The sequence below is a fragment of the Perissodus microlepis genome, chromosome 20 (assembly GCF_051167445.1).
Source record: "Perissodus microlepis isolate ML-2025 ecotype Zambia chromosome 20, ASM5116744v1, whole genome shotgun sequence".
Lineage (NCBI taxonomy): Eukaryota > Metazoa > Chordata > Actinopteri > Cichliformes > Cichlidae > Perissodus > Perissodus microlepis.
This window is the reverse complement of record NC_140480.1, coordinates 19,474,001-19,488,587: the sequence shown is the minus strand read 5'-3', so window position 1 is coordinate 19,488,587 and position 14,587 is coordinate 19,474,001.

Here is a 14,587-nt window from a genome sequence, read left to right as displayed (position 1 = left end):
TTTTTAACAGTCTCTCCTGATAGTCTCATATCATCTGCTCTAATCAATAACCATACACTATCATTACAATGTAGACTACAGCTCAAAAGTCTGAGGTGAATTAGAAATGTCTTGTTTTCTGAATAGACTCAAATTTGGTTTCAGATTGAATCCCAGCAATTTATCAAAATAATCATATAAATGCTTAATATTAACACTGATCACAAATCATGAATGATTTTAATAGAATATCTACAGAGGTGTTCAGAGACCCATTTTCAGCAATAATCCCTCCTGTGTTCAGTGGTACATTGTCTTATCTAATGCAAGCTTAACACATTAAAAGCCTAACTTATCACTCAAAACAGCTTTTTAAGAGATTTTTGCACAAACTGAAACTATTGTGGTGATTAAAGAAACAATAAATGTGTCTGGATCATCCCAGTGTTTGTTTTTAACCTCATGAAACCAAGTTTCCATTTTCCTCTAAAGGGGCTGCAACACCCAGCTGCACAAAACCTTCACTTTTTTTAACAGTTTCACTCTTTGAATATTTTCATTTCTTACAATCAGAATTTTCCAATAGATTTTTAGAAGAAAATAATTTTCTTTCATGCATCACCAACTGAACCTTTTATGTTAACGTCTCAATCTCCAGCCTAACCTCATTGAATTTTGCTTAGCAAAGTACTTTTCAACTCTAATAATTAGTAAGATTATATTTCTTATCATCTGTTGGTCGTCTGACCTGATAAACTTCAATGAACATTATAACACAGGAGTGATTGTCTCTAAAAATGGGCTCCTGCACGCTTGCAGACATTTTTCCATCACAACTTATGGATGATGAAGGATTTGATTAAAAGCTGTGAAACATTACTGATAACCTTCATGTGATGTTGCATTAAAGCCAATTTTCTGTTAAAATCAGGGTCTTTTCTAACTGACCTCTGACCTTTGAGCAGTAGTGTGTACTGTATGCTTGCATGTAACTGTATCTGACCTGGATTTTATCACCAGTTTCAAATAAGAATCTTCTTTAAAGTCTGTCTTTCAATACAAATGAAGTTAAACTTTATCAAGGCTGATGGTAAACTGTCCCTAACAAGTCCACTTTATTGCGTGCTCATTGACTTTCTCCTATCAGAGCTGTTTAACAAGTCCACTTTATACATGCTTATTAATCTATCACGCTTATCAGTGGCTCATGGTTGCTTAAAGCCTATGTCTGAACTTGAGCACAGAGCCAGAGCATCATTCAATCTTGGCAGCAGCTCCAGGATGACAAACTCCACTTTCTCTGCATCAAGACAGCTCATAACTTTTTAACAGTCTCTCCTGATAGTCTCATATCATCTGCTCTAATCAATAACCATACACTATCATTACAATTTAGACTACAGCTCAAAAGTCTGAGGTGAATTAGAAATGTCTTGTTTTCTGAATAGACTCAAATTTGGTTTCAGATTGAATCCCAGCAATTTATCAAAATAATCATATAAATGCTTAATATTAACACTGATCACAAATCATGAATGATTTTAATAGAATATCTACAGAGGTGTTCAGAGACCCATTTTCAGCAATAATCCCTCCTGTGTTCAGTGGTACATTGTCTTATCTAATGCAAGCTTAACACATTAAAAGCCTAACTTATCACTCAAAACAGCTTTTTAAGAGATTTTTGCACAAACTGAAACTATTGTGGTGATTAAAGAAACAATAAATGTGTCTGGATCATCCCAGTGTTTGTTTTTAACCTCATGAAACCAAGTTTCCATTTTCCTCTAAAGGGGCTGCAACACCCAGCTGCACAAAACCTTCACTTTTTTTAACAGTTTCACTCTTTGAATATTTTCATTTCTTACAATCAGAATTCTCCAATAGATTTTTAGAAGAAAATAATTTTCTTTCATGCATCACCAACTGAACCTTTTATGTTAACGTCTCAATCTCCAGCCTAACCTCATTGAATTTTGCTTAGCAAAGTACTTTTCAACTCTAATAATTAGTAAGATTATATTTCTTATCATCTGTTGGTCGTCTGACCTGATAAACTTCAATGAACATTATAACACAGGAGTGATTGTCTCTAAAAATGGGCTCCTGCACGCTTGCAGACATTTTTCCATCACAACTTATGGATGATGAAGGATTTGATTAAAAGCTGTGAAACATTACTGATAACCTTCATGTGATGTTGCATTAAAGCCAATTTTCTGTTAAAATCAGGGTCTTTTCTAACTGACCTCTGACCTTTGAGCAGTAGTGTGTACTGTATGCTTGCATGTAACTGTATCTGACCTGGATTTTATCACCAGTTTCAAATAAGAATCTTCTTTAAAGTCTGTCTTTCAATACAAATGAAGTTAAACTTTATCAAGGCTGATGGTAAACTGTCCCTAACAAGTCCACTTTATTGCAAGCTCATTGACTTTCTCCTATCAGAGCTGTTTAACAAGTCCACTTTATACATGCTTATTAATCTATCACGCTTATCAGTGGCTCATGGTTGCTTAAAGCCTATGTCTGAACTTGAGCACAGAGCCAGAGCATCATTCAATCTTGGCAGCAGCTCCAGGATGACAAACTCCACTTTCTCTGCATCAAGACAGCTCATAACTTTTTAACAGTCTCTCCTGATAGTCTCGTATCATCTGCTCTAATCAATAACCATACACTATCATTACAATGTAGACTACAGCTCAAAAGTCTGAGGTGAATTAGAAATGTCTTGTTTTCTGAATAGACTCAAATTTGGTTTCAGATTGAATCCCAGCAATTTATCAAAATAATCATATAAATGCTTAATATTAACACTGATCACAAATCATGAATGATTTTAATAGAATATCTACAGAGGTGTTCAGAGACCCATTTTCAGCAATAATCCCTCCTGTGTTCAGTGGTACATTGTCTTATCTAATGCAAGCTTAACACATTAAAAGCCTAACTTATCACTCAAAACAGCTTTTTAAGAGATTTTTGCAAAACTGAAACTATTGTGGTGATTAAAGAAACAATAAATGTGTCTGGATCATCCCAGTGTTTGTTTTTAACCTCATGAAACCAAGTTTCCATTTTCCTCTAAAGGGGCTGCAACACCCAGCTGCACAAAACCTTCACGTTTTTTAAACAGTTTCACTCTTTGAATATTTTCATTTCTTACAATCAGAATTTTCCAATAGATTTTTAGAAGAAAATAATTTTCTTTCATGCATCACCAACTGAACCTTTTATGTTAACGTCTCAATCTCCAGCCTAACCTCATTGAATTTTGCTTAGCAAAGTACTTTTCAACTCTAATAATTAGTAAGATTATATTTCTTATCATCTGTTGGTCGTCTGACCTGATAAACTTCAATGAACATTATAACACAGGAGTGATTGTCTCTAAAAATGGGCTCCTGCACGCTTGCAGACATTTTTCCATCACAACTTATGGATGATGAAGGATTTGATTAAAAGCTGTGAAACATTACTGATAACCTTCATGTGATGTTGCATTAAAGCCAATTTTCTGTTAAAATCAGGGTCTTTTCTAACTGACCTCTGACCTTTGAGCAGTAGTGTGTACTGTATGCTTGCATGTAACTGTATCTGACCTGGATTTTGTCACCAGTTTTAAATAAGAATCTTCTTTAAAGTCTGTCTTTCAATACAAATGAAGTTAAACTTTATCAAGGCTGATGGTAAACTGTCCCTAACAAGTCCACTTTATTGCGTGCTCATTGACTTTCTCCTATCAGAGCTGTTTAACAAGTCCACTTTATACATGCTTATTAATCTATCACGCTTATCAGTGGCTCATGGTTGCTTAAAGCCTATGTCTGAACTTGAGCACAGAGCCAGAGCATCATTCAATCTTGGCAGCAGCTCCAGGATGACAAACTCCACTTTCTCTGCATCAAGACAGCTCATAACTTTTAACAGTCTCTCCTGATAGTCTCGTATCATCTGCTCTAATCAATAACCATACACTATCATTACAATGTAGACTACAGCTCAAAAGTCTGAGGTGAATTAGAAATGTCTTGTTTTCTGAATAGACTCAAATTTGGTTTCAGATTGAATCCCAGCAATTTATCAAAATAATCATATAAATGCTTAATATTAACACTGATCACAAATCATGAATGATTTTAATAGAATATCTACAGAGGTGTTCAGAGACCCATTTTCAGCAATAATCCCTCCTGTGTTCAGTGGTACATTGTCTTATCTAATGCAAGCTTAACACATTAAAGCCTAACTTATCACTCAAAACAGCTTTTTAAGAGATTTTTGCACAAACTGAAACTATTGTGGTGATTAAAGAAACAATAAATGTGTCTGGATCATCCCAGTGTTTGTTTTTAACCTCATGAAACCAAGTTTCCATTTTCCTCTAAAGGGGCTGCAACACCCAGCTGCACAAAACCTTCACGTTTTTTTAAACAGTTTCACTCTTTGAATATTTTCATTTCTTACAATCAGAATTTTCCAATAGATTTTTAGAAGAAAATAATTTTCTTTCATGCATCACCAACTGAACCTTTTATGTTAACGTCTCAATCTCCAGCCTAACCTCATTGAATTTTGCTTAGCAAAGTACTTTTCAACTCTAATAATTAGTAAGATTATATTTCTTATCATCTGTTGGTCGTCTGACCTGATAAACTTCAATGAACATTATAACACAGGAGTGATTGTCTCTAAAAATGGGCTCCTGCACGCTTGCAGACATTTTTCCATCACAACTTATGGATGATGAAGGATTTGATTAAAAGCTGTGAAACATTACTGATAACCTTCATGTGATGTTGCATTAAAGCCAATTTTCTGTTAAAATCAGGGTCTTTTCTAACTGACCTCTGACCTTTGAGCAGTAGTGTGTACTGTATGCTTGCATGTAACTGTATCTGACCTGGATTTTATCACCAGTTTCAAATAAGAATCTTCTTTAAAGTCTGTCTTTCAATACAAATGAAGTTAAACTTTATCAAGGCTGATGGTAAACTGTCCCTAACAAGTCCACTTTATTGCGTGCTCATTGACTTTCTCCTATCAGAGCTGTTTAACAAGTCCACTTTATACATGCTTATTAATCTATCACGCTTATCAGTGGCTCATGGTTGCTTAAAGCCTATGTCTGAACTTGAGCACAGAGCCAGAGCATCATTCAATCTTGGCAGCAGCTCCAGGATGACAAACTCCACTTTCTCTGCATCAAGACAGCTCATAACTTTTTAACAGTCTCTCCTGATAGTCTCATATCATCTGCTCTAATCAATAACCATACACTATCATTACAATGTAGACTACAGCTCAAAAGTCTGAGGTGAATTAGAAATGTCTTGTTTTCTGAATAGACTCAAATTTGGTTTCAGATTGAATCCCAGCAATTTATCAAAATAATCATATAAATGCTTAATATTAACACTGATCACAAATCATGAATGATTTTAATAGAATATCTACAGAGGTGTTCAGAGACCCATTTTCAGCAATAATCCCTCCTGTGTTCAGTGGTACATTGTCTTATCTAATGCAAGCTTAACACATTAAAAGCCTAACTTATCACTCAAAACAGCTTTTTAAGAGATTTTTGCACAAACTGAAACTATTGTGGTGATTAAAGAAACAATAAATGTGTCTGGATCATCCCAGTGTTTGTTTTTAACCTCATGAAACCAAGTTTCCATTTTCCTCTAAAGGGGCTGCAACACCCAGCTGCACAAAACCTTCACGTTTTTTTAACAGTTTCACTCTTTGAATATTTTTCATTTCTTACAATCAGAATTTTCCAATAGATTTTTAGAAGAAAATAATTTTCTTTCATGCATCACCAACTGAACCTTTTATGTTAACGTCTCAATCTCCAGCCTAACCTCATTGAATTTTGCTTAGCAAAGTACTTTTCAACTCTAATAATTAGCAAGATTATATTTCTTATCATCTGTTGGTCGTCTGACCTGATAAACTTCAATGAACATTATAACACAGGAGTGATTGTCTCTAAAAATGGGCTCCTGCACGCTTGCAGACATTTTTCCATCACAACTTATGGATGATGAAGGATTTGATTAAAAGCTGTGAAACATTACTGATAACCTTCATGTGATGTTGCATGAAAGCCAATTTTCTGTTAAAATCAGGGTCTTTTCTAACTGACCTCTGACCTTTGAGCAGTAGTGTGTACTGTATGCTTGCATGTAACTGTATCTGACCTGGATTTTATCACCAGTTTCAAATAAGAATCTTCTTTAAAGTCTGTCTTTCAATACAAATGAAGTTAAACTTTATCAAGGCTGATGGTAAACTGTCCCTAACAAGTCCACTTTATTGCGTGCTCATTGACTTTCTCCTATCAGAGCTGTTTAACAAGTCCACTTTATACATGCTTATTAATCTATCACGCTTATCAGTGGCTCATGGTTGCTTAAAGCCTATGTCTGAACTTGAGCACAGAGCCAGAGCATCATTCAATCTTGGCAGCAGCTCCAGGATGACAAACTCCACTTTCTCTGCATCAAGACAGCTCATAACTTTTTAACAGTCTCTCCTGATAGTCTCATATCATCTGCTCTAATCAATAACCATACACTATCATTACAATGTAGACTACAGCTCAAAAGTCTGAGGTGAATTAGAAATGTCTTGTTTTCTGAATAGACTCAAATTTGGTTTCAGATTGAATCCCAGCAATTTATCAAAATAATCATATAAATGCTTAATATTAACACTGATCACAAATCATGAATGATTTTAATAGAATATCAACAGAGGTGTTCAGAGACCCATTTTCAGCAATAATCCCTCCTGTGTTCAGTGGTACATTGTCTTATCTAATGCAAGCTTAACACATTAAAAGCCTAACTTATCACTCAAAACAGCTTTTTAAGAGATTTTTGCACAAACTGAAACTATTGTGGTGATTAAAGAAACAATAAATGTGTCTGGATCATCCCAGTGTTTGTTTTTAACCTCATGAAACCAAGTTTCCATTTTCCTCTAAAGGGGCTGCAACACCCAGCTGCACAAAACCTTCACTTTTTTTTTAACAGTTTCACTCTTTGAATATTTTCATTTCTTACAATCAGAATTTTCCAATAGATTTTTAGAAGAAAATAATTTTCTTTCATGCATCACCAACTGAACCTTTTATGTTAACGTCTCAATCTCCAGCCTAACCTCATTGAATTTTGCTTAGCAAAGTACTTTTCAACTCTAATAATTAGTAAGATTATATTTCTTATCATCTGTTGGTCGTCTGACCTGATAAACTTCAATGAACATTATAACACAGGAGTGATTGTCTCTAAAAATGGGCTCCTGCACGCTTGCAGACATTTTTCCATCACAACTTATGGATGATGAAGGATTTGATTAAAAGCTGTGAAACATTACTGATAACCTTCATGTGATGTTGCATTAAAGCCAATTTTCTGTTAAAATCAGGGTCTTTTCTAACTGACCTCTGACCTTTGAGCAGTAGTGTGTACTGTATGCTTGCATGTAACTGTATCTGACCTGGATTTTATCACCAGTTTCAAATAAGAATCTTCTTTAAAGTCTGTCTTTCAATACAAATGAAGTTAAACTTTATCAAGGCTGATGGTAAACTGTCCCTAACAAGTCCACTTTATTGCGTGCTCATTGACTTTCTCCTATCAGAGCTGTTTAACAAGTCCACTTTATACATGCTTATTAATCTATCACGCTTATCAGTGGCTCATGGTTGCTTAAAGCCTATGTCTGAACTTGAGCACAGAGCCAGAGCATCATTCAATCTTGGCAGCAGCTCCAGGATGACAAACTCCACTTTCTCTGCATCAAGACAGCTCATAACTTTTTAACAGTCTCTCCTGATAGTCTCATATCATCTGCTCTAATCAATAACCATACACTATCATTACAATGTAGACTACAGCTCAAAAGTCTGAGGTGAATTAGAAATGTCTTGTTTTCTGAATAGACTCAAATTTGGTTTCAGATTGAATCCCAGCAATTTATCAAAATAATCATATAAATGCTTAATATTAACACTGATCACAAATCATGAATGATTTTAATAGAATATCTACAGAGGTGTTCAGAGACCCATTTTCAGCAATAATCCCTCCTGTGTTCAGTGGTACATTGTCTTATCTAATGCAAGCTTAACACATTAAAAGCCTAACTTATCACTCAAAACAGCTTTTTAAGAGATTTTTGCACAAACTGAAACTATTGTGGTGATTAAAGAAACAATAAATGTGTCTGGATCATCCCAGTGTTTGTTTTTAACCTCATGAAACCAAGTTTCCATTTTCCTCTAAAGGGGCTGCAACACCCAGACGCACAAAACCTTCACTTTTTTTTAACAGTTTCACTCTTTGAATATTTTCATTTCTTACAATCAGAATTTTCCAATAGATTTTTAGAAGAAAATAATTTTCTTTCATGCATCACCAACTGAACCTTTTATGTTAACGTCTCAATCTCCAGCCTAACCTCATTGAATTTTGCTTAGCAAAGTACTTTTCAACTCTAATAATTAGTAAGATTATATTTCTTATCATCTGTTGGTCGTCTGACCTGATAAACTTCAATGAACATTATAACACAGGAGTGATTGTCTCTAAAAATGGGCTCCTGCACGCTTGCAGACATTTTTCCATCACAACTTATGGATGATGAAGGATTTGATTAAAAGCTGTGAAACATTACTGATAACCTTCATGTGATGTTGCATTAAAGCCAATTTTCTGTTAAAATCAGGGTCTTTTCTAACTGACCTCTGACCTTTGAGCAGTAGTGTGTACTGTATGCTTGCATGTAACTGTATCTGACCTGGATTTTATCACCAGTTTCAAATAAGAATCTTCTTTAAAGTCTGTCTTTCAATACAAATGAAGTTAAACTTTATCAAGGCTGATGGTAAACTGTCCCTAACAAGTCCACTTTATTGCGTGCTCATTGACTTTCTCCTATCAGAGCTGTTTAACAAGTCCACTTTATACATGCTTATTAATCTATCACGCTTATCAGTGGCTCATGGTTGCTTAAAGCCTATGTCTGAACTTGAGCACAGAGCCAGAGCATCATTCAATCTTGGCAACAGCTCCAGGATGACAAACTCCACTTTCTCTGCATCAAGACAGCTCATAACTTTTTAACAGTGTCTCTCTGTCCTCATACTTCTATATATTCTTCTGTAATATATAACTATACGCTATCATTGTAATCAATCTACACTACAGCTCAAAAGTTTGAAGACAATTTTCACCTGGTTTATAATCATGTGATCGGTCCACACATCAGTGTCTAAAAAAAACGCTCATTTTTATCTGTGTGTATCATCAAAATTTGAGTTGATTGCAAACTCTCCCTAACAAGTTCATTTTATTGCGTGCTCATCAATCTCCTCTACAACGTCTTTTTATCTTAAAAAAACCAAGTTTTTTTTTTTCATATCTTGTAAATTGGTTTTGAATCCAAATAAATATAGTTGCTTAAAACTTGCATTGATCACCAATTATGATTAATGTTTGATAAAATATTAGCTAGTTTATGGATGCAACAATAATGGTGGTGTGTGGATTACAACAATAATAGCGAGTGTGCAGATTATATCACCTTCCCTCAGTTTATCACATTAAATCTCATCTTACTAGTGACCCAGCAGTTTTTCCAAATACAGCTGCACTAACCAACATCATTTTTTCAAGTAATATAAAAATCATTTTTATATATTACCTTTTTAAACATCTGATTTTTCTTTCTAATGTCAAGTTTGCCCATTTGTATAACAACATTTGGATCTCCAGATCCTTTTAGCTTTCAGTTTTTTCTCAGTGTCACACATGGATTAGTTTTTGTCTCTTTCAATGAGAAAGTCAAATCTTCAGACCTTAAAGCAATCTTTGTTTCTTTCAATCATCCTAATATTTTTAATCTCCTGTAATATAATTGCAGTTAACCAGAGCTTAGCTACTCTGATCTACAGTGATTTTGGGGGTTTGGATTTGTTTTTCACAGGTGCAGAGCCTTTTTCTACAAAATTACGAATAAACTGCATTTTTTAAAAGTACCATTAACCATGTAGACTGACAAGTAACTAAACATGTAACGCAGTGATCAGTAGAGAAGAAAGAAAATAACCCATTTACACATTTCTAGTTCAGATCAAAATTATTGTTCTGATTAAGGAAACAGTAAATTTGGCTACATTATTGTCCTGATCCTCCAATTTTCCCTTTCCAATGTGACTAAATAAAATTCAACTTGTTTTTTAAATAAAAGCAGATGCAGACCCAGATATTTCTTACAGTAAGAATCCTCCAACAACCTTTCAAAAGAAACATTTTTTGTCTTTCCTCAATTTTGAGAGCAACTGAACCCACAAACCTGAAGCTCGAGACCCCAAACTAACCCAATTTAATGTTTCCTTAATCAGCACAGTAATTTTTAACTCTTTGTGTGTTATGTTTACTCACAGTTTTGATGCTTGCTTCTTCGACTTGATCCACGATTAGCTCTGCACCGTCGCTCTGCTGTTTTCTCTCTCCTCATGCTTGTCCTTCATGCGTCCTGTCCTCAAATATAATCCAACCTGCCTCCTTGTTTCCTCCTTGACTTGTATTAGCAAAATTTCCAGGTAAATTAAGAGAAATCCCAAAAAGTTTTCCTGTTTCAAAAGCTCTTCCAGTTGCCTGTCTTCTTGTCCTCCTTCAAATGTGCATTTTTCTACATTTGTATTTATTTGACTTCATATTGCCATGACAACACAACACAGAGCATCATGGTAGTTTTATAGCAGGTGGTTCTGTCCTCTGCAGAAATGCTGGTGTTCCATAGTGATGGAAAAGTATGTTAATAGTCTTTGAACAGACACTCACTGATGCTGTAAGAGCAGGAATTTAACTACAAACCCTCACAGTCCCCATCAGTATTCTTCATTCTGCTCTGCAGCAATGGTCACAGTGGCTGGTTTAAGTACGTTTGCCCCATAGAAATCCACTGATGTTCAGTGAGTCCCTTTGATACATATTTAGACCTTCATAATTTTCAGGGTGCATGAGTGTTATATCTCCATCTCATCCTAAACATTTTACCAACATGTAAAAGGCATACGTCCACAAGATTCTAATGTGTTTGTGCTGAAATTCAGCTTTTTATATTCTAGTTTTTTTCTTCAATCAGCGGGCAGCTTAAATATCTTGAATGACAGTTGCTCATTATCAGAGCTCACATACATGTGTGTTTGCTTCTTTAACATGATTTCAGTTGGATGTCTTAATATACACAAAGTGAAAATCCAGGTCAAATATAGAATTTGTAACACTGCGATTTTTATGGACAGCTGTCTGCACTGATGTTTACTGGGTACTTGTACACATTATGTTGACATCCTCCACGACACAAACAAAAAACCTGTTTTATTCTAAATCAATGTGTGAGATGGCCTTCAGGCCTCTAAATCCACGTCCAGGTTTGGGTGACTACTTGGATCAGGGGAGTATTATTTAGAGCAATGTTTGTCACTTTAGTTAATGGCTCAACTAAGGCTGTTTTTGTTTAGTCTTTTTCTGACTGAACTTTCACATTTAACATGCTAACTGAAGCCTGTAGAGTCTGAGATGTAGCTCTTTTGTTTTCTGTATTGTACAGTCTGACTTAGGGGTGAATTTGCTGGGATTTCAACTCCTAGAAAGATTGGTGCCTCTGTTGAATGTTTTGAAGAATCTTCTTCAGAGTAGACCTTTGGTGTAAGTTGATAGTGAATGAAAAAAACCATAAAAAGCTGCTCTAGTTTTAATTTTCCAAGAGAGGTAATGCACACAATGCAGAGACGAGCGCACGGGGGATATCCAAATTCTAGGAAGGCAGCCTGCCGCTGTACACAGGCGGATTCTTCTCAGTCATAGTTGTGAACAACTTGACTGTTTACTCAAACCACACAAAGAGCGCTGTTCCCATTCTGAGAGGTCTACTCATTGGTGTTTGTACCTCTTAAAATTATAAGTAGCTATATATAAACAGCTATATTAGCTTTGGCTTAACATTGGTTAAATAGTATACTTTCCTGTTTTAAAATTTATGATGGCTCAAAATTAAAACCTTACAAATTAAAACCCTGAATCATCACTACAACCCTTGTGTGAACTACAAGGGTGGCATCTTTTTTCTTTTCAATCCATTAAGTACCACACTGAGCAAGAAAGGAATTAAGCTCTTCATGTTGACCCCAGAAATTTTAATGTATCACTTTGTATTCTTAGTTACACTGTAGCAGGTGACAGTAATTAAAAGCTACACTTTAGCTGTGGTGTGTCAAACTTATTTTAAAACAATACAGATGTACACTACACTGTTATTGACTGCAACCACATCTGCATGGCTGCAGTCAATGACAGTGTTTCAAACATCCTTTGTATGGAAGACAGTGGACCAAAGCCCACCTTTCTTTTCCAGCCCTGGTTGCAGTGACATGGCTCTGTTATCAGGGTATTTTTGTTCAGCTCCAGCCTTGAGACCACAGCTGGCGTGTACCAAGGTGTGTGCCACACGTTGGCTCTCCATTGAACCTGTGGTTTCACGCATTTTGGACCAGTGGGATGAGCTTAGGCTGCATTTTGCAGTCACCAAGTCCAGTGAACACTGCTACATGGGTGAAGTTTTATACTCCAGTACAATGACCCTCAAAATATCTTGTACATGACTTTTCTGAAGTCAGTGCTGGGAGAGGTACAGACCGCCATCAAGGCTTTTGAAGGAGAACAGCGTCCAGTGCGCGGGGCTGGACGGCTTCAACGTGTTAACGAGCTCACCGCGCTAACGAGCTAACGCCATGAAGCCCACAGGGGCTGCACAGCCTAAAATCCTTTCAGTGCGCCTTATGTATGAATTCTGGTTGTGCTTGATGACCGCGAACCGATTTTATGTAATACACGGCGCTCAGCAATCTGTCAACAAATGTTATAGTATGACTTTGGTAAGCTACGAAGCTACACCGCTTGCTGGATTGTCGGAGCATTACGGCTAGCGAGGAGCGTGGCGGAGTGATACGTACTGTGCTTCAACGTAATATTACCGTATTGTGTGTGTATAAAGATCATAAATGGCACCTGTTAAGAGACATGCTTACGAAGCGGATTTCAAACTCAAGGCACGCAGTAGAAGTTGGGAACAGAGCAGCTGTGAAATCTGTCTCTTTATTATTATGGTCAATTTTCACACTGGTACATTTTTTTGGCACTGACTCTCTGTGTGTGTACACATTACAAGTCAAACTTGATAATGTTTGACTTGTATTTGCGTTGGTCCTCGGTACAGGAACTGCTGAGGTGTGCTTCAACTGGTTACAGGATTTACGAGTCCCCTGGAGCAAAGATCCATTCCCCTACAGAGGCTTTGTGATTGGTCCTGATGGCTGCAGCCATTTCGCTAAATCACTTTGATGCCGTTTTAATCCGCTCCAATGCCTTATCTTTTTCACTCAATTCCCTCCATCATCCCTGCCTACACCCTCCAAGCACTGGAAGGAGCTCCATCAGACCAGCTCATGCAACAGAGCCAAATGCCCCAACAGCCCTGGGTATCTAAAACCTCAGCCTCCAGTCTCTCTGCCTTCTCAGCTTCAGCTTTTGTTCAGCTTCTCCCTGTTGTCCCTTTTCATCAGACTGCATCATTGTCTGCTGTCTCCCATTGTGTTTCATCACTGAGGGGGTGCGTTCTCTCATTTCTCTCTCTCCATGTCAAAAACGGGATGCCTGAAACACATGGACAGTTCAGCAGAGCTGCATAATGTTAAGCCACAATCTTCTGATGTTACAGGTCTTGTGTTAATTTCCTGTGTTAATTTAGTCTGTGACATGTTGTCACTGTAACCAGAACTGTTGCCACAATCTCTTAACAACTTGTGATCTGACATGTGCACTTGTGTGTCTCTCAGGCAACAGACTGCCCAGTGGGAATGAACTGGCTGGATGTGGCAAGTCTGAGACCATTTGACCTGGTGATTCCATTCACCATCCAGAAAGGAGAGATCACAGGTAACAAGTCTACTTAATAAACAGATAGTTTGATCATAATGTGTGTGTGTCATTGTTTTTGTCCTCTGCTTTAGGTGAGGTCTGAATGGCATCAGGCAAAGTTGCTAAGCTTGACATCACAGACAACAACGATGGCACAGTTGCTGTCAAATATGCTCCCGCAGAGGAATAAGCGTTAACCCTCATCTGTTTAGTCTATCTTAGGAATCTCGTTTGTTCCCAAGGAGATTGGTGAGCACCTTGTTAACATCAAGAAGAACGGTCGTCATGTTCCCAGCAGCCCAATTGCTGTTATGATCAAGCAGTCAGGGATTGGTGATGTGAGCCGTGTGAGTGGACCGGGGCTGACCGAGGCCAGGACCTTTCAGCCTGCAGAGTTGACACTGCATTGACACTCATGATGCAGGTAAATGCTCAGTGAAAGCATAGATACTAGAGATGGCACCATACCACTTTTTTATTTGCCAATATCATAAATTTGGATATTTCCTGGTCGGTACAGTGTTATCCACACAAAAGTTGATATAGTCTGTTCTGCAGGACTCTTCTAAGGACGTTCTACGACACTGTGGTGGCGTCTGCTGTCTTTT